General features: G+C 44.8%; 2 long non-coding RNA genes across 2 annotated transcripts in view; one reads left to right on the top strand and one right to left on the bottom strand.

Moving 5' to 3' along the window:
* Positions 1 to 6,601: 6,601 nt before the first annotated feature.
* Positions 6,602 to 18,641, bottom strand: part of LOC116709860 (uncharacterized) — a 13,328-nt gene continuing 1,288 nt past the window's right edge. The window contains exons 2-3 of the long non-coding RNA XR_004336979.1: positions 7,020 to 7,136; positions 6,602 to 6,925 (exon numbers count right to left, since the gene is read on the bottom strand). This is a non-coding gene — a long non-coding RNA (uncharacterized LOC116709860). The remainder of the gene's footprint in view (positions 6,926 to 7,019; positions 7,137 to 18,641) is intronic.
* The window catches only part of LOC116709859 (uncharacterized), a 25,778-nt gene continuing 20,136 nt past the window's right edge, over positions 13,000 to 18,641 (top strand). Inside the window, exon 1 of the long non-coding RNA XR_004336978.1 lies at positions 13,000 to 13,268. This is a non-coding gene — a long non-coding RNA (uncharacterized LOC116709859). The remainder of the gene's footprint in view (positions 13,269 to 18,641) is intronic.

Genomic DNA, 18,641 nt, shown 5'->3' with positions numbered 1-18,641 from the left:
TTATAACCAGTTTGAGCCTGTTTGTCTTCAAACAGGTTTAAAACCTGAATGTGTTCATAACCTCTTTGTCGGGTTTATAATTGATCTCCTGGATCCTCTGACACGTTTTTACCTTGAAGAACCAAAACGCTGAGAGTCGAGGACGAGCCGCAGCCGGCGTGAACGCAAAAACATCAACACCTGAAGAAAAATTCAAACACAGCCTTCAGATTTCATATAAACACTACGTCTGCAGGCGGATCCTGGATCTTAAAGGGACCAGATGGAAACAAGATGGAGGCGTCAGATTTTAGCGGTTGGACGATTTCCCTTTATCTTTGGCTAAAGACCAGGAGCCATTTCTGCTGCTAGCGCTAGGCTAGCATATTAGTTTTGGTGGTATTTACCCAGAATGCCCTGAGCTGTAGTCCACTTCCTGCTTTTGGAGCGGTCTCTGGTCCGCTTGGCGTTCATATTCAAACCGAACCAGTACGGGGGAATTTTTCTGCCATAATCCAAGAGATTATATCTGAAGACTTCATGTCTTTCTTCTCAAAACTTGTAATGCTTGAACTACAAACTTCTCGCGCTTAGACGTAGTTTCTGCTCGGACTCTTTGCTTGCGTACGAAACATTTTCTGCACTCTTCTGGAACAAAAATCCACCGTCGCCTGGCAACCTCTCAGCCAATAGAATGAAAGCATTGTCCTGCTGTTTGTTTCCATCTGCCTGTGTTGCTACTATCGATTGTAGGAACCTGCGCCACCTACTGGATGCAGGGAGTTGGTTGCAGCAACTGAACTTGTTCCTGATTCTGAATCTCTATTGATTTGTCTTAAAGCATCTTTTCTCTGATTAATAAGCGCCTGTGTTTGCAGGAGGCGCCGTTCCCCATAACGAGCTCTGCTGCTGTCAGAGGTAAACAATTCTTTCAGGATTATGGATCCGGCGACACGTCACGTCTGAGCGGTTCACTTCTAAAAGCTCATTTCAATGACAAAATACAAAGTTCAACGCCGACACAGTTTGCAGACACGCTGAGCTAATTAGACGTCGCTAAGCAGCAGAGTGAGGAAGCCGACACAAAAACAGGAATTTATGACTTTACTGACGGAGTGGAGGCTGAAGGGAAACGCGTTTCTGCTCCAGACAACATGCTAATTACACAGAGCCGGCTGCAGGCACCGGGCCGAACCCACGTTAAATCAGACCCGACCGGAACCGGCCCAGAAACCAACCCGGTTCTGACCCATCAACATCTAAGAGAAACTGAGCAGAATTTGTGAAAGAAACAGGAACTATTCATCAGAGAGAAACAGAGAAAACATGAAAACCATACATCTTAGAGATTTAGCAGTTTTTGCTAAATGTCCTAGTTAAAGTCATGAGGAAACTGCTACAGTTTCAGAGGTTTTAAACTAATAAACTTTGCATTGGAATTCAGCTGATTGACAGAGTAAATGTGAGCAGGGAAACTGCTAGCAGAGTTTATCGGTCTCAGCCAATAACATGAAAGTCTGAAAGGAACAGGTCCGTTTGCGGTCCGGCCCAAATGACCAGAACCAGGCAAGAGAAGAAATGAGGATTCCCCAAACCAGCGGTTAGAGAAGGTGGCGTGGATCGGTTCAGGAAGCTACCAGTCAGAAACAAACCGCTGAAAACTCACCAGGACTCCGTGTCCTGCTGAAGCTTCATTCATGTCTCGGTTCAGGTTCTGATGGGCTTTTATCGTTTCTAGAACATGATGCAGATAGCGACCAAACCACCGACAGATCTGGACCTGGGCTGAGCTGAGCGATCTGATGGGAACAGCAGCACCGAAACACCCGGATGAAAAGGTTTCTGTGATCCTTCATGTATCTGCGTTAATCTTTCCCGGGTCGGGTCACAGGGTCCAGTCCTGGAGTCGCCGTTAGTTAGAGACAACTTTGGTTTTTGCTAATAACGAATAAATACAAAACAAAAAGTGTTTATATGCTATGAAAATGTTCACCAGTCTCTGAATGAATCTCAGGGCGTTTCAGGCCCGACGGCGTGAATTTAAAGATCAGGTTTCCGCGGTTCAGAGAACCACGTCTTCTGAATCTGTAAGTAACAGAGAACGCCGGCGGGGAGGTTTGTTCCTGGCTGTTCAGTCATAAATACTAAATTATTAAACCTTTTACCTGATAATTTATTGTTTTTTGTGTATTTTGTCGCCGCTGTCCTTCATCCGGATCCGTTTGACTCCGTCTGTCGTGTAAATCTTTCCTGAGTGGAAGCCGTCGCCGCGTCAGTAGCTGGGTAGACTGAGGAGAAGTCTGTCAGTTTCCAGATTTTCTGTGGAAACTTCCAGCTGAAGGTTGCTTTGTCCCTCTGACTCGACTCTTCTGAAGAGAACAAACATTTCAAAGAGAAATCTTCTCTCTCACGTCTGAAAGGAAACAAAAGGCAGGGAGGAGAAACACGCCGTCTCAGGGGACGGCCTGGTTCCTCCGTCAGCCGACACTTCGCTTCAAAGTTCCCTTTCTTTCCCCGCCGAGCAGAAAGCCGGAGCCGGGCCGCGCAGCAGCTTTAAACACCTCAGACGTTTATAATGGAGGAAGAAATGAAAAGCGAAAGGAGCAAAAAGTACCTGGAAGCAGACGGAGAACTCAGCCCAACACAAAGCTGCAACTTATCAGAGTTTAGCAGAAACAGGCGCCGCGGTTTTACAGTGGAAAACATTTCATGATGAAACTCGGAGAATCTCTGGTTCCTCTGGAAGCTGGAGCAAATCTGGTCGGCTCAATGAATCCACTTTTATGTCTGATATCTTCCTGATAATACAGATGAAAAACATCGGCTTTGTTCCAGCAACAGGTCAAAGTCAGAGACTCGATCCGAGACTTTAACCTGAAGGTGAAAATAAATCTGCACGAGAGAAAATGCACTGAAAGGTTATTTATTCTGAGTTGTAGTGAACTGAGATCAAAGTGATTTATAAGAAAGAAAAATTAGGAAAATATAAAAAAATATAAACTACTGGAGTCTTTAGACGTCAGCTGTGTGATTGGTCAGCTCTCTGATTGGTCAGCTGTGTGATTGGTCAGCTCTCTGATTGGTCAGCTGTGTGATTGGTCAGCTCTCTGATTGGTCAGCTGTGTGATTGGTCAGCTCTCTGATTGGTCAGCTGTCTGATTGGTCAGCTCTCTGATTGGTCAGCTCTCTCATTGGTCAGCTGTCTGATTGGTCAGCTCTCTGATTGGTAAGCTGTGTGAATAGTCAGGTGTCTGATTGGTCAGCTGTCTGATTGGTCAGCTGTCTGATTGGTCAGCTCTCTGATTGGTCAGCTCTCTCATTGGTCAGCTGTGTGATTGGTCAGCTCTCTGATTGGTCAGCTGTCTGATTGGTCAGCTGTGTGATTGGTCAGCTGTCTGATTGGTCAGCTCTCTGATTGGTAAGCTGTGTGATTAGTCAGGTGTCTGATTGGTCAGCTCTCTGATTGGTCAGCTGTGTGATTGGTCAGCTCTCTGATTGGTCAGCTGTGTGATTGGTCAGCTCTCTGATTGGTCAGCTGTCTGATTGGTCAGCTCTCTGATTGGTCAGCTCTCGTCCTGCAGGTCTTCATCTTTGTTTTTGCTCCTCGGTGAGTCTCTGCTGCTCCAGTCTGAGTTGGACGTGAAGCCAACGATCCGCCCTCGGCTCTCTGGCAGGTGGCCAGCCTGAAGCGATGATGTCACATGATCTGCTGTCCAAACCTTCATCAGCCTCTTCATCACTGCTAACAAGCTGCAGACAGAAAAAGATTCTCTGTCCTGATTTAGTCTTTCCTGCTGCATGTTGGACACATTCATATTTTTGTGCATTTGGATTTCTTCCTTCATTTTGGACGTTTCTGTTTATGTCCAAGGTTTTTCTGCGGCTAATTTTATTCACGTTTTCTGGCTCCTCATTTCTTCCCCCTGGTCAGTTTGACGGCCAGCCCAGTTTTCTGTGGCTCAGCCTTCCTCCCAGCCGTCAAACCAAAACTTCCTGTTTCCTGTCTGATAAAACTCTGAGTGATAAAATATGAACCCCAACAAAAGAGGAATAAACATCTGAGACTCAGGTGACAGAGTTGGACTGAAGGAAAATCACCCAGAAATCAAAATGTTTAGGAGTTAAACAGTAAAAATAGAAGAAAAACCAGAGAGAAAATCAAGGAGGAAACCAGAAGAGGCTGAGTGAATAAAGGTGGATGAAGGATGAAGGGCAGACATGCTGGTTGGACGTTAAGGCCACAACAGGAAGAGCTCAGCGCTGCGCTTCCTGCTGGATGGATGATCCAGTAAATCCGTCCTCTGCTGCAGGAGGATCGTTACCGCGGGGAGGCCGGGCGCGGCGCGGCGCGGCTCTGAGCCGTCCGAGTCCACGCTGCTGCAGAAACCAGAGGAAACACAGTCTCACCGCTGACTGCCTGGTTACCGTCTGTTTCCACGACTCAAACCAAAACTCTTCCAGTTCGTCCCTCCCTTCAAAACCTGAACAATCGGTTTGAAACGACCGCAGGAAGTCAAACTCAGTTTCACTCTGGCTCAACTCATGAACCAGAATGCATAAAACCATCAACTAAATAATAATAAGTAGATTACATGTCTGAATTCAGTAGCTACATCGTTTTAATGAATAAAAAAATAACACATTTTGTGAAGCTAATTTAGAAATAGAAGAAATTTTCCTGTATTTGTGTTTATGTCTGACAGTAAATGTGACTTTTTGTTTCTCGCCGTATCGATTACAGACGATAACTTCACCTCAAGTCCAGCTGAGGCAGCAGCAGAAGGAAGAAATACTGCCACCTGCAGGTGGGAGTTAGCATCACAGAAACACAATGTTTTGGATCATTTTTACAGAAACTCACAATTTTACATTAGAGCACAAAAAGTGCAGGATTTGTCGACTTTGCATGAACTTCTGTGCTTACGGAGAGACTGACTGATTTAATCAGCCGAGGTGGAGAGAAGCAGGAAGTTGAATCGTCTCTTCCTGTTTCTCATCAGGAAGAGAAACAGGAAGTTGAATCGTCTCTTCCTGTTTCTCATCAGGAAGAGAAACAGGAAATCTTTGGTAAAATGGATGAACTTCAAACCCAGACAGAGTTTTACATTTATTACGGTATTGAATGGATCTTATCCCCTACTCCAACATCTCTCAGTCCGACTCGCAAAAGCAAAGGAGGTGGATTAGCAGCTGATGATGTCATCCACTCATGTTACTGTAGGTCGTCGTCTCTGCTGATTGACGCTGAACTGTTAGCATGTTAGCAGAATAATGAAATTGTTACCTAGCAACAGTCTTCAGCCAGAGGCCTCTTCAGAGTCACTGCGTGACTGACTGCTACTGGAGATGCTCAGCATCAGCATCCACAGACTCTTTAAATGATGTGACAACATTTAGTTTCCTTTGTGATAAATAAACTTCAGATTTTTATGCACTTTCTAGTTTTTGATGGATGAACTTTATTCTTTCTGCATTTAATCTGTTTTGAACTAAAAGTTTTAGCGTTTTGTTTGTTTATGAGTCAATAAAAACAGAACTGAAGTCATTTTAATCAGTTTCTCCCGCCTGCTGATCCGCCCTGAAACGTAAAACTGGCGACAGACTCGAGTTTCCTCTGCAGCAGCTTCTGGTTGGTAGAAGAAGTGAAAATCTTTCTGTAGTTTCTGATGCAGGATGGATTCCCAACAGGAGGAGAAGGTGCTGAAGGAGCCGTTTTCTAAAGTCAGCTCCTTCACAGAGAGTTCAGTAAAACGCTACAGGGCGGCGAAGAGGAACGTCTCTGTCAGGGAAAATATAAATGTTTCAGTGTGTTTGTATCTGCAGGCTCCTGTGAGCGTTTAACCTGCCAGACGTTCCAGGGTTTTAAATGTTTCTGAGGGATCAGGACTTCCTCCGTTTTCTGCTTCCCTCCTGCAGAAACATGCAGATCCGACTGACTGCTATGCTTATGATGTCATAAATTATTCATGTCAACAACACGACCTAAACAGCTTTAAATCAATGAAATATTTACAGTGTGGCAGCTGCTTCAGAAGTTCAGACATTTGAGTAAAATAATCAAATCTTGTTTTATTGATCTGAATATGAAACGGAAGGAAAATTCTCCAGGATTCTGATGTCGAACTGAACGTCGGACGTCTGGAAATCCGTTTTCTGCTGCAGATCGACTGGAAGACGAAGGAAAACGAAACCCTGACTCCATGTGTGACCAGTTTTAACGTCCTGAGTCACAAACTGGTACCGGTCCGTTCAGTCGTTTCCTCTGGGCATCAAAAAGACTCTAAACTCTGAATGAGAAAATAAAAATGTTTTTCTCTGTTTGTGGTGCGTTTTTCACTTTAATATTAACATCTGCATTTCTAAGAATCATTAATGCTAATAGTTGATGAGCTGTTAAAGTGAATCAGTTCAGTCCTGGAGATATTCATGGTTGTATGTTCCATAGATTTCAGGTCAAACTCTCCAGATATTTTCTTTATGTTGGCCTGGAAGTCATGAAGGTTCAGCTACGCCCTGCGCTGCACTTGCCTACCAAGATGGCGGATCAGTGGCGCGGCTCACTTCTGGTTCAGATTTGTGGGAACCACATATTGAACTGCTGGGCTCAGCAGTGAAACGGCGTTCGGCAAAAATAATGCAGAAGTTTGCAAATTTGCACAGAAACACAGAAATAACTTTAATCTGTTTAGACATCAGTCAGCTAAACAAGGTGATTTGAGTTACACTTTACAGGAATCGGTTTCCAGTCTTGCTGTCAGAACTAGCATGCAGCTAACTGTGTTAGCAGTAAGACGTCCAGCGCTGCCAGGTGTAAAAATGACCCGACTCTAATAAAATCTGACCTGCTGTCGGCTGGAGAATCTCCAGCAGAACGGCGTGGAACAGAGTCTCTGCTCATCCATTAACTGCATCCACCGTCTTCAGGGTCCAGCTGCATCGATGCCGTCTGCAGGACAAGCACAGCATCAATAACCAGCAATCTGTTGACACTGCCAGTCGATATCTCACATTGTTAAACAGCAAGCAGCAGCTGCACTTACTGCTGACGGACTCTGCAGGTTTCCAGACTGATGGACAAACTTCAGGTCGCCGTTTGGCTGCTGATGTTTCCACCTGGACGGATCCGGACCAAACCAACCGGGTCCAACCTGCAGAAACTACAGAAACAAAGCTGGTTCAGATCTTCACTGACTGACTCGGCTGCAGATTTTTACCGTTATGTTGGGATTCTGCAGATCCACGCCGGCTGGTGGGAACAAGGAGAGGAGCTCCAAACAGTTTCTACGACGCATCAGAGAGGAAAACGTGAGGAGCAAATTTCTGCCAAAAAACTCAAATTCTGAGACTAATCTCAGAAATTTTAACCTTTAAAATTTCTGAGATGAATCTGAAAATTTGGAGTGTTTTCTAGAAAAGTTTTGACTCATTAAAAACAGATTACAAGGTTTTTTTCTAAAACATTTCTGAGGTTAATTTTTAGGTTCTTTTTTCCGTTTATGGCCCCTAAAAGCTGTAATAAGTCTGAAGGAGTTTTCCATCATGAAAAATTTATTTTTTATCTTTCAGATCCAGTTTGACTGATATCAACCAACAAGTAGGAATTAAGAACTGGAAATGGGATCAGTTCTTTACTCACAGAATGTGTAAACACAAATAGTTTCTGTAATTATGGTCTAATTTTGTTTACAGTTGGTTTGATTTATTATTTCGTTTATATTTTAATATTCTGACATTGCTGCAATCCTTCCTTTGTTGTTTTGCACTTTGCAGCCAGGAAGTTGCAGCCAAGTTGATTTTTACCATAAATGCCATTTTATATCATACAGTTCTGCCGTGTTTCCACTCATACGACTGTTCTACAGTTTTAACAGAGTCGTACAAAAAGCAAAAAGACAGAAATATATTCTCCGTTCTCCAAATCATGGTGAGTTTGAGCTCCAACCATCTGGGAGAGATTTCTCCAGCCAGGACATTATTCAGAGAAATTTTAAATGTAATCTGGCATGATGTTTTCACTCAGTTTTATTATTTCATACATTTTCTGTTTTTCTATTTAAACTGTTTTTGCCTTGCTTCAAGGAACATTTCCATAAAGAGTCAATAATAAAGTAAAACTGGTACATCTACAATTTTTATAGAAATTAACTGTAAACCGACCGGAGTCGGATTAAACCGGACTGGAGTCGGGTTGTACCGGGCCGGAGTCGGGTTAAACCGGGCCGGAGTCGGGTTGAAGCGGACCGGAGTCGGGTTGAAGTGGGCCGGAGTCGGGTTGAAGTGGGCCGGAGTCGGGTTGAAGCGGACCGGAGTCGGGTTGAACCGGACCGGAGTCGGGTTGAAGCGGGCCGGAGTCGGGTTGAAGCGGGCCGGAGTCGGGTGGAAGCGGACCGGAGTCGGGTTAAACCGGGCCGGAGTCGGGTGGAAGCGGACCGGAGTCGGGTTAAACCGGACCGGAGTCGGGTTGAAGCGGGCCGGAGTCGGGTTGAAGCGGACCGGAGTCGGGTTGAAGCGGGCCGGAGTCGGGTTGAAGCGGACCGGAGTCGGGTTGAACCGGACTTGAAGTGGATTTCTGGCCTGGTTTTCCTCCGTTTCTTAATGTCAGCTCCTTCATTCAAACTGCTGAGGTTCATCTGAATCCAGTCTCTGTTTAAAACAGTCGTATTAAATAATCATAATGTTATTTCATCCTAAATCATATGTTGTTTTTTCTTGTCCATACCGGTCGGAACCGGGAGCGGACCCAGATAACGTTCTGGCCGTTTGCTGCTTTATTACCGTCGTTTCCCACAGCGTGACTCGTGCAAATCAACGCCGACTCGTAATCTGGTCGCGTCTTCCTGCGGGTTGAGGTGATGAGTGGCGGCAGCCTCAACATTACGGCAGTAAAGCCCAGTGAGCGGTGAAGCCGGCGCTCTGCGGCGCAGAACCGGCTCTTTCAGTACATTATGACAGGAACGCAGCCCGTTGCAGTTAATTGAAGGGCTCTGGGCTGTGCATGAGGATGACAGCAATAGCTCATGATTTATTGTTTTCATTTGGGTAATTTTGCTTCTTCATCTGCCGTCTCCGCTGCCCACAGCACCAGATTCATTTTAACACCAGAGCCTGAGTCACTGATGAACAAGATGTCAGAAAACTGAACCAGAGCTGCGACAGAGTCCAACCGGTCACATGACTTCACTCCACAGCAGAGACGTTAAGCATCCAGCCTCCAGGCTGAAGCTCCAGGTTTTTCTGAACCGTAGAGAAGCTGCTGCTGCTGACAGAGGAACCTGAACCGAGTGCAGGATCAGAGAGGAAATGTTCAACTGTTTGTGACTGAATTTCCCCCTGATAAGCAGAATCTGATCAGCAGACGTTTCACACCTTCCTTCCATCTGGAGATAATAATAATATAATAACAATAAAATGCATACAGTTCCCTTGAGAAAGAGCTAATTATGCAAACCGAAGGTCCATGTGTTCACCACTAAGGCTGCATTCAAACCAGCCCTGTTCAGTCCTAATCCCACTCCAGTCCGATTTAAATCCAACTCCAGTCCGTCTGCCTAGAGAGTCCGGCCCGGTTGGTGAGGTGTGAAAGCTAATCGACCTCTGACCTCTGGTCCTCCAAGGACTAAAGAGAAATCCTCCAACCGCTAAAATCTGACGCCTCCATCTTGTTTCCATCTGGTGAAGAAGGAAGTTGCTCTCAGTGTCTTCAGAGGTTTTTGTGTCGTTTCCTTCAGTGGTTCTTGGTGCAGCGCCCCCACAGGCCAGGAGGGGAACCGGTTTGGTTTGACTCAGAACCACTGCAGCTGGAGGGGGAGCAGATGATGGAGTTCTGGTTCCAGTAGAACCGGGTCTAAGACTGAAACCAGCGTCTCATTTTTACTTTCTCTTCCCAGGCTCTCATTCTTCCTGTCGTGGTTCCTCTCATGTTCTCAGGTGAGGTTAGAACATAGATGGAGATGTAAAGCTGGAGTTTCATCTCTGCAGACCAACAGTATTAAACTCTCAGCATCACCATCAGTAATTCAGAAAATTAAACCATGAGTGAAACCCTTCGAAGTGTTTACGGCTGAATCCGGTGCCGTTTGGCTAAAGGGATGAAAGACGTTTTATTCATGCGTCGTCGTCCTCTCTGCTTCGTGCCATCGGAGGAAAAGCCGTTTTCTCTTTAACTGGCTGCTGCGCCGTCGGGCCTCCAGTTTCTGTGACTCATCCTGTGAAACTCATGAAATCTGGCAGCAGGCAGGTAGACTGTCCCTGAGCCAGAGCGGCTAAATTTACTGCAGCAAACTGACGATTTCTCCCAGTCACAAAGAAAACGACACCTGGGTCCAAAACCAGCAGTCAAAGCTTTCATTGGGCTGATCTAGCGGGTTTTACTGGTTCTGTAAGAACAAGGAGCTGGATGAGTTTCAGCTCTAAGGATTCCCTGACGCTCCGTTATGTTTCTGTTTGGCAGTAATGATGTTGCACCTCCATCTGCGGACAGCAGTTTGGTTTGCTCCTCATTAGCAGTCTGCTGAGGTCCGGCGGGTCGCAGCGGGTCCGTCTGAAGCAGCGAACAGATGGCGGCCGAGCCACCATCACGTTTCATATCCAAGCCCCGAAAGACGGGAGGCGGCGAGGAAATTCAGCTGAGACCAAAGAACAAACGAAACCAAACGAAGGCAGCCGGAGGTCAGCGCTGTAAAAACGAAACATCACCAGCTAGTTCTGGTTTAGTTTGTGGTCGGGACGCTCCGATCCGCTGTTTTCATTTCTGAATTATTAATTTACCTGGTAACTGAACCAGAACGGCTTCACCATGTCAAACAAAACAACTTTCATTTATTCAGTGCAGTTTGGGCTAAAAACTGGAACAACAGGATGTGGGTCAAATATTTAAAACAAACTAAACCTGGTTCAGAAACTTTAATTAATCTGAAATAAATAACAAAACCTGATGTCCAAACAGAATTAGAGTGAATAGATCTGACATTATGCTGTCACCAATATCCACGCTTGAATTTTTTCAATATTGAGATCGATACAGATATTAATATCAGATCGTTGCATCTTTAGATTCCAGTGAAAATAGTTAGACAAAACTAACTTGTGTAACTTTTCAGCAAATATAGGAGCTGGTTTAAAAATAATCCCTTGATACGGATCAACTAATAGCTATAATTACTTATTAATTTGAAAAGGAAAAAACATTTGAACTCACAACAGGAAATAAATTTTGCTCCACTGCAGATTATTTAAAGCGAGTCGTTTTCATCAACATGAAGGAATTATTGGTGTAAAATAAACTCCTGATTTTAACTGAACATCCTGTTTTAAATGAGTTTTGTCTTATTTTAAATGCGCTGAAATGTCTTCCAGTTTATCGCTTCCTTTCGGTCCGAGCGGAACCAGAACCAAACTCTAAACTCGAAGGTGTCGTTCCAAAGGGAAAGCAGGAGAAAATGTAAAAACAATAAAACTCAGTTATTAAAGTTCATTCATCTGAACTCGTCTTAATGATCAGTTTTCATGTTTTAATCTGATTTTCTTCATGTTAAACCTGCTGAACTTCTAGATCCGCTTGTTTTAATTTTATGTTCTGTCTCCTTGGTTCCATAATAAATATGAATAGTAGTGAGCGTGTGTAAGCCTGCGTGTGTTCGGCTGCATCGTGTCGGTTCTGGCTGACAGAGGAGCCAGCCGGGTCGGTTGGTGTTTCTGGGCTTCAGCCAGATTACAAACATACGGCCTCTTTATTACGCATCATACGCAGTAATAAATCACAAACTGAGCGGTTCTGCTGGTTAATCACCATGGTGGGTTGGAGGTCCGTATGGACCGGCGGATCATTACGGGGCTCAGATGGAACGTCCTGGTTCTGGTTCTGCTCAGGATTAACTTTAAAGGTTTCCTGCTTCTGAAAGTTCTGGTGGCGATTAACAGAATTAAATGTGAAAGTGACTGAAATCAAATCAAAACATTTATTTATTCAGCATTCGTTTGTCAGGTTGAAAATAAAACTTTTAATCGTTAAAGATTCTTTCCATTAAACCCACATTTATGTATTAAAATGTATTTTATTGATCTGATGTAATATTCAGGAGTTAAATGTGTTTAATTATCAGAAATAAAATCTTGAAAACTTGTGTTCAGCTGAGCAGCATCATGTTTCACCTAAAGCTGCAGTAACTTTTGTTTGTTATCAATCTCCTGCCTGAGTAATTTTACCGTATGAAGCAATGCACCAAAACAACCAATCAGAGCCAGGAGGCGGGGCTTAACGCTCTCAGTCATCATCAATAACATAATTATGAATAACATCATAAACCGTCGACTGTTGTTTCATTTTCCATTTAAAACATGTTGAGTTTTCCTGAAAATAGTTGATGCTAATAAACTTTGTAATGAGAAATAAATCTAAAGCTGCAGGTTCTGGACCCGCGGCCCGGGTCCAGAACCTGCTCCCCCGCCCCGGTTGGGGTCATGTTAGCTCCAGTTTGTCAACAATATAAAACCAGTTTGCTGTTAAACTGGGATGTTTGGAGCCATAAAAGCTACAGCAGCATTTTATGAGTGAACTGGGAAATAAAGCAGCGTTAACGGCTGGAATCATGTGTGTGTGTGGTCTGGTGTGTGTTTGGACACACATCATCCAAACACCTAGCACTGATGCCATCTTTTAGAGTTTCTATATTCTTGTTCATTTCTTGCTGTACATGATGAATAATAAATTTATCTGGAACTAAACGGCTTTAAAACCAATGAAGACGCAGCAGCACACACACCCACACACGCACACACACACACACCCTGCGGTGGGAGGGAAAGGTCAGGCTGGTTTCAGAGTGACACGATGTTTCCAGGTTTCATAGAAACGCGCCTCCGGTTCCTCAATCAGACCTCCTGAGAGGTTCTGCTGGTTCTGGTCGGGTTATCGCCTGATCCAGAAGCGATCCTCTCAGCCTCCAGAGACAAACGCAGCTGTTAGGCTGTTAGGCTATGGAAATGCCAGCGTTGTGAGTGGAATGTCCTCACACACACTCACTCTGGGTGTTTCAATTAAAAACCCTTAAGTTGTTGAATATCCATCTGAGCTCAAAAATAAATAGATTTATTTTTTAATCTGTTCTTCAACCATCAGATTGGAACAAAGTTCAACTTTCCAGAGTTTCTCTGATCATTCATGGAGCTTCTTTAGAAATCTGGACGCTGACATTAGCGTTAGCTGCTCATGTTTAGCATTCAGATACTATTTTAGGCTAGCATAGCTTTGCTGATAGGCTAACTCCTTTTAGCTCAAATTGAACACAACAGTCTTTTCCAGCGTCCAATCAGATCGTTTAGCAGAAGAAATTAACCCAGAGAGAAGCGTTGTTGTTGTTAGCGGATGTAGCTGTGCGTCAGAATTACAGGCGTACCAGAAACGTGAATATAAAGTTTCCGTTGCAAAATGGAATTTAGTTTATGGAAAAGCAGTAACACCCCGAACCACACGGTTCATGTTGTGTGTGTGTTGACTGTGTGTTAGCACTGTGTGTGTCAGCAGTGTGTGTGTTAGCTGTGTGTGTGTTAGGGGTATGTGTGTGTTAGCAGTGTGTGTCAGCAGTGTGTGTTAGCAGTGTGTGTGTTAGCACTGTGTGTGTGTTAGCTGTATGTGTGTCAGCAGTGTGTGTGTTAGCTGTGTGTGTGTCAGCAGTGTGTGTGTTAGCTCTGTGTGTGTGTAGGGGTGTGTATGTCAGCAGTGTGTGTGTTAGCTGTGTGTGTGTATTAGCTGTGTGTGTGTGTGTAGGTGTGTATGTCAGCAGTGTGTGTGTTAGCTGTGTGTGTGTGTGTAGGTGTGTATGTCAGCAGTGTGTGTGTTAGCTGTGTGTGTGTGTAGGTGTGTATGTCAGCAGTGTGTGTAGGTGTGTATGTCAGCAGGGTGTGTGTTAGCTGTGTGTGTGTGTATGTTAGCTGTCAGAGCAGGGAGGGAACCCAGACGGAGCTGCGCTGAGCGGCTGCAGATGCTTCGTGTCACAGAGACATTGTTAGCGCGCCGCGCCGCTGACACAACGCTGCAGACTCACACGCTCCAGGCTCCTCGTTTTTAACTGACATCTTGTTTTTGCTCTCATTATGCTGTCACAATATTAGTAATTTGTTGGGAGCTGAGACTGTGAGTGAATTCTGATGAAGTCGAGTCTTAATGAGCTGTGACTGTTAACGAGCCGGCTGCACCAGTCCTCCCGATCCGTTTTTCATCTTTTGTTTCCATCTTCCTCATCGGATCAGGAGGTGGTTGTCGCTTCCAGCACATTTCCTGTTTTCTGTCAACAGGAAGCTTTCCTCTCATTCCACCAGCGGCCGTCCAGAAGTCAGCCTTCAACCCAGGTGATCAGGTTTTCATCCTGAGACTGTAGGAAGTCATTTTAAACTGAAAATCTGAGCCTGACTTCCTTCCTGTTTCTCCCTGAAGGCCGACTGCTAAACAAACACTGACACACAGAAGCATGTATTTCTATCCATATTAGGACTTTGCATTGACTTCCATTCATTTCTACATCCTGAACCTTACCCCTATCCCAACCCTAACCAACCAAAACTCAATTCACACCTTAGTCCTGAATCTGACCCCTGACCCAAAAACAGCGTTTCCCCTTGTGGGGACCCACTGCTCCTTGTGGGGCCCAGGCTTCAGACCCCACAAGGAGCAGTGGGTCCCCACAACGTAGTATGTGTCAGGAAAATGGTCCCCACAAGGTATTAAAAACAAACGCGCACACACACACACAGATTAGCCAGTAGTCGGTATGAAGTTACAGTATTGTTGCACGTTTCCTTCAGTTCGCATCCTGATGAAATGTGGTTGGAGGGTATAGAAAAGGTTTAGGTTAGAAAATAAATCAGAAATGTTTAATCCTGTTCCAGTAAAGGAAGTCGAGCCGCTCAGAGTCGTCTGCAGAGAGCAACACGCAGAATAACCTCCGTCTGACTGCGGATCAGTTGATGCGTCTGCCTTATTAAAACTGGATTTTTCCTGCTGGTTCTGAGGAAAACATGTTGGTTCTGCTAAACGGTGAACTGCAGCAGCATGAGGCTTTTCTGAAGGAGAGTAATCCTGCTGCTCGTTTTGTCTGGGACTTTGGGTGGCTTTAAGAGAAATGGATTTTCAAGCTAAAGCTGACCGGCAGAGATACAGAACCGGCTCAGTTTGGAGAGCAGAACCGGCTCCCTGCAGAGTTGAGGAAAAACCCAGAAAGTTGTTTTCGGTTTCCGTCACAACGTCTCTTCAGATTATTTTGGATTTCATGCTGAATGTGGTGCTGAACACTGAAACATCTGGCTTCACCTGCCAGGAACAACAAACTGGTTTCCTTTAGCAGAAATCCAGGTTTGGTTTTTGATCCAGTTTCAGACAGAAAACTGACAGGAAACTGGACGCATGTGACCTTTGACCCTTGGCAGGCATGAGCTACGAGCGAGGGGTGAAAACCGTGACCAGGTGGAACCTGAACGATTCCAACTCTGCAGCATCAGAACCATCTTCCTGTGTTAACGTCTGGTTGTCCCGCCCCCAGACCATCTGACCAATCAGCGAACAGCCAGCTCTTTAACGGAACCGGTTAAAGGTTGTCCATCACAGCGCAGCTTGGCTCTACATTTGGATTTGAACGGTTTTTGGTATTTTCCCATCAGATCGGGCGCTGAAGCGTCTGAGGAACGTCTGCTGACCTGCTTCACCGCAGCGGTTATGGGACAGGAATCAGGCTGCAGATGTTCCTGCATCCATTCAAGTTTGACAAATATTAGCAAAGAAAAAAGGTTCTGAATCAAACTCCAGGTGCTGACAGCCTCAGAGAGAATCTGGAGAAACTTTTTATGGGAAGTTGGATTTCCGTTTCTTCTGAGGTGAGCAGCTGAGCCGTCAGCGATATTAACCGTCCAGATGTCCGAGTTTGTCTTTGTTGGTGTTGATGGAGATAAAAATGTCCAGAGGAGCCAGTGAGGAACCCGACATGCCGGACAAGATTAGATCACTTTAATCCAGAACATTTTATCCTCTGCTGAGGAAGCTCCGCCTCCTGCTGTGGTGAATTTCCTGTGAAGACTGGGGGAGCTGGAGGCTCCGAACGGAGGTCCGGAAAGTCCAAACGTTTCTGTTTGGAGCTCAGCATCATGAGAGAAAAGCAGCAAATCCAGATCAGACGGGTCTGAAGACAGGAAATGATCTCAGCTTTAATAAAACGAACCAGGAGAAAAACTGATCAAATTGCTACAAGGGTTAATAAATGACGGGGATGATCAAAACGTAAATTACAGACCAATTTGTTACAGTCAGGACAGAACAGAACAGAATCTGATCCAGGTCCAAACATCAGGAGGAAAAGATTCTTCTGGTTCTGGGCAAAAAGCAAAACAAAAAAACACCAACAAAATGGACCCAAGAAGAGTTTGAAATGAGTCTCAGCCAGTCCTACTGAAGAACTGTTCAGCAGCAGAGCTGGAGATGAACTATAACCTCGTCTCCACTGAACCGGACTGGTCAGTTCGTACGAATCGGTTTGGTCCAGTCCGGTTCGTTTCGTACGGTTCGGTTCATACGGTTCAGTTCGTACGGATCGGTTCGTATGGTTTGGGTCGGTTCGGTTCATACAGATCAGTTCATACGGTTTGGGTCGGTTCAGTTCGTACGGATCGGTTTGGTCCGGTCCAGTTCAGTTCATACAGTTCGTTTTGTACTGTTCAATTCGTACGGTTCGGTTCATACGGTTTGGGTCGGTTCAGTTCGTTTGGGTCGGTTCAGTTCATAAGGTTCATACGGTTTGGGTCAGTTCAGTTCGTTTGGGTCGGTTTGCTGTTTTGTCCGTTTGTCCGTTGTATTCCACGCAAGCGACAGTCTGCTAGCAACAGTCCGGTGAGAAACGTCTGTTGCCATGCTGCCATGTTGCGGGGTTTAGCCCCGCCCACCCAGCGAGAGTGGGCGGGGCTGGTGGAAACGCTCTCCTCAACACGCCGGAACATAAAACTGTTGCAGTTTCATGGCTGCAACACGATTTGCAATCGTAAATAACTCATGTCCCGTTTCCACTGGGGCGTGAGGCACTTTATTAAGATGCTGTGTGTCCAATACAACGCCCCCTGCTGGTAGAACAGAGTAAGTGCCAGGACATGCTGGAAACAACAAACAATAAGGATAATAATAAACCCAACTTTTGGGAGGATATTACTAATAAATAACACCTCTGGTTATTTTTACCTGGAGTCTCTGCTGTTTCTCTGACTTAAACCTCAGCAGCTGTTTCTGTTTGTTCATATTATCTGACTCACAGCTGGTGTTTGATCAAAACTGAGCATCTACCACAGAACGACTTCTAGACGAGCGAATCTCCAGGAGAAATCAGAAAATCATGAGAATATCTGAAACTGGCAGCTCTAAAGTTTTCAAACTGATTTTCTCCAAAGTGTTTCATCGACTCTGGAGTCAGCAGCTGTTCATAGAGGAAACGGCCCAGTCAAAACCTCCACCTGAATCAGTCAGGTCCAGACGAGGACGACTAGACTGGACTCAGTGGAAACGTTTGTTTCTGTCTTCATCTTCACGCTTTGACTTCCCACTGAGGGACAATAAAGAGGATTTCTATTCTGATGTTTCCCATAAAAAGCCAGTTCCTCACTGGTTTGCTGTTTGTCCACCAGGATCTGTTACTATTTCCCCCTCTGAATGTGTTTTACAGGAGCTGAGCTGATGAAGGTGTAAATAATCCCAGAGGAGCATTCAGCCGTCTCTTCTGCTTTGAGTTTCGCCTGAGCGGAGTTCACCTGCCTCATTACGCCGCCGTCTCTCTGAAAGAAACCAGCTCAAGCTTCACTGTGGAGAGCTATTTTAGGAAGCCAGTCGTGTTCTGGTGCTGAAAGGCCGAGTCTTTCATCTGGAGCCCAACGAGGCGCCGAACCGCCGGGACGGTCTACACAACCTTTACATTAAAACAACAAACTACTTCTGTTATCATCCATTATTTTACTTTTATTTTAAAGTCACGTCCGTTTTTTAAAGAAGACCTGAGCAAGAGGCACAGCGATGTTACTGTAAATGCATCAATAAAAACAAAACCATAAAATTCACTTAATACTAAATAAAAACTTCAAAGAATAAGAATAGGATTAAGTCTTATTGAAAATATTAGCAACTCCTCAGTTAAACGATTTTAGAATAAAAATGTTTTATTTTTTTATTATACAACAAAATTTAATTTCAGTAAAACCAAAACAAAAAGAAGAGGAAGGAAGGTGCCTGGGCAGCTGGAGAAGAACTTTTAAATTCATTAATAAAACATAGAATAAAATATAAAATGATCCTATAATCAGAGAGCAACAGGAGAAAAAAACTTTTCAATGAGACGAGAAGCTCACATGCTAACAGCACCGCTAAAACGGATCAGGAACCATTTCAGTCCAACCAGTTCCTGCTAGCCAACCTGCTAGCTCTCTGTTACCATGACGCCCAACTACGATGGCACAGGGAGTCCAGAAAGAAATCTACTTCCTGTAATTGGTTCGGATCCAAGCCGGTCTGTTTTCACACAGAACCAAGAACCAAACCACAGCTGGTTTGGTCAGATCAGGAAGTGGATCTGGGTCCGGTTGTTTGGTCCGGTGCAAGATTCAGTGGAGTGGGTTCAGCTGGACTAAAAGTCCGGACCAACAAG

This window comes from Xiphophorus hellerii, chromosome 20 (genome assembly GCF_003331165.1).
Source record: "Xiphophorus hellerii strain 12219 chromosome 20, Xiphophorus_hellerii-4.1, whole genome shotgun sequence".
NCBI classification, from domain to species: Eukaryota; Metazoa; Chordata; class Actinopteri; order Cyprinodontiformes; family Poeciliidae; genus Xiphophorus; species Xiphophorus hellerii.
The sequence above is the reverse complement of the archived record's forward strand: the minus strand, read 5'-3'. Positions and strand labels throughout refer to the sequence as shown.